This window comes from Phragmites australis, chromosome 23 (assembly GCF_958298935.1).
Source record: "Phragmites australis chromosome 23, lpPhrAust1.1, whole genome shotgun sequence".
Lineage (NCBI taxonomy): Eukaryota > Viridiplantae > Streptophyta > Magnoliopsida > Poales > Poaceae > Phragmites > Phragmites australis.
The window spans coordinates 18541788-18543646 of NC_084943.1; the positions used below are offsets into that span (position 1 = coordinate 18541788).

At 39.9% G+C, this 1859-nt stretch overlaps 1 long non-coding RNA gene across 1 annotated transcript; it reads right to left on the reverse strand.

The window, feature by feature from the left end:
- On the reverse strand, positions 1 to 1105 carry LOC133906573 (uncharacterized). The gene is made up of 2 exons (XR_009907814.1): positions 716 to 1105; positions 1 to 477 (listed from the first exon to the last, which is right to left on the reverse strand). It is a non-coding gene; the product is annotated as an uncharacterized LOC133906573 (long non-coding RNA).
- Between the last annotated feature and the right edge of the window lie 754 nt (positions 1106 to 1859).

Here is a 1859-nt window from a genome sequence, read left to right on the forward strand (position 1 = left end):
TTGATTTGCTGGCTTGCTGCTGGCACACAATTAACTGGAAACACTAAACGCGGATAATAATGCAAGTCTTGCTCACAAATCAAGAGCCATCCAAAATAAATTTTTAACGCGGATAACCATTTGATCGCTTCATGTAAAATCATTTTCCCCCCACATTATCATAAAGTTACGCAGACATGGAATCTTGCATTTGTATACATTCAAAACCAATCTATCTCAGTTGGAAGTTCAGAATTTCCTTTTAAACACCAAAGAAAAAGTGTGCTACATCGTCTTCACCTTTTTTTTTTCCGTGGAACTCTTTCATAGTTTCCCTAATAAAATATGTTTTTTTCTTCACGAACTGAACTAATAACACCAGAAGAAAAACCATAAGAATCGAGAAAACGAAGCCAAAAAGGGCTAGTGTGAAATATACGCTGCTTTCGAATCGAAGACAGACGACCAATCCGCTCCGGGTGTTCAGGGCAACATTTCCTACCAAAGGCCCCAATTAATCTCCTAACAGCAGCGGTGCTAGAGAGACGTAAAATTGAGATCAAATTAGGCGAATTGGGCCAATTAAAGACCCCACATGATGAGTTGATGACAATCAGTGCAGACCGGAGAGAGTAAGTAATTTCTAAGAAGAAAGCATCCAGTCAATTGCCCGCCCACGGCAGGAGGAGGAGACCGTTCCGCGGAGGGAGCCCGAGCGAGCGAGGCTAGGGCTTACCGGCGAGTCCGGGCGTGCCCCCGCTCGACGCCATCCCTGCAGCGGGGCAGGGTCGGAGAGCGAGCTGCGGAGACGGGTGGGCACACGGATCAGCTCGGCGGGAGGCGGCGGGCCGGAGGGGGAAGCGTGTGGCGTGGTTGGCTCGGCGGCGACGAGGGTTCGGTCGGCGTGGTGTGGTGTGGGCCCTCTTTGGTTCGACGCGCACGAGCCGGAAATCTTTCTCGCCAATATTCGGCGATTTTTATAAGATTTTCTTATCATTCGATGCTAAATTTTGCCGGGGTTATTTTCCTTTTTCTTCTCTCGCCCGCTCGATCGAAGCCTCATTTCTTTTCACCGCTGGATAGCGTCTAGGCTGAGCCCGCGTGCCGGTGATCATGTACTAATTATTTGCACTAACACACTTCTATATATATGGGTCCTAACTCGAATATCTTCTGTAGTTGTAATTATGTATTTTTATCATATGATTGTAACTTATTTATCTCTGCGTATATCCTTAGTTACAACCTAAAAGTAATGTAATTACGATCCATAAAATATATCAATTACTACAAATATATATGTTCATAACTTAGATAGCTTCTCTAGTCGTAATTATATATCTTTTATCATGTAATCGTAACTAAACTATCTGTGCTGTCGTAACTAACAGTTTTTAAGTTGTAACTAAGGGTGCAACAGTGAACTACAGTGCATCTAGACGTATAATAGACTCGTTGTGTATATATATATAAATGTTATTCTACATTCTAGGTGTAGCATATTATTTTATACTTACTGAACAAAATTCCAGTACCATCAAACAAAATTTCAGTAGTAAAACATGATTAAGTAGTCACTACTGAAATTTTATTCATGTGTAGAATAATACGCTACATCATATATGTAAAATAGTACTATCGTGTATATATATATAAAGATCAGAGTTACGTTTTAGATTGTACTACGATTATAATCATATCATTTAGGTGGTATATCTTTAGGTAATAAATTTATTAAGAGTTACGTTCATTCATAATGCAATTACAACTTAATTTTTTTATTTACATCTGATTGTAACTTACTGTCTCACGGATTATAACTCTACTATTTTTTTTAATTATAACTGAGGGTGACACAACAGTAATTAGAATTGAGCTAA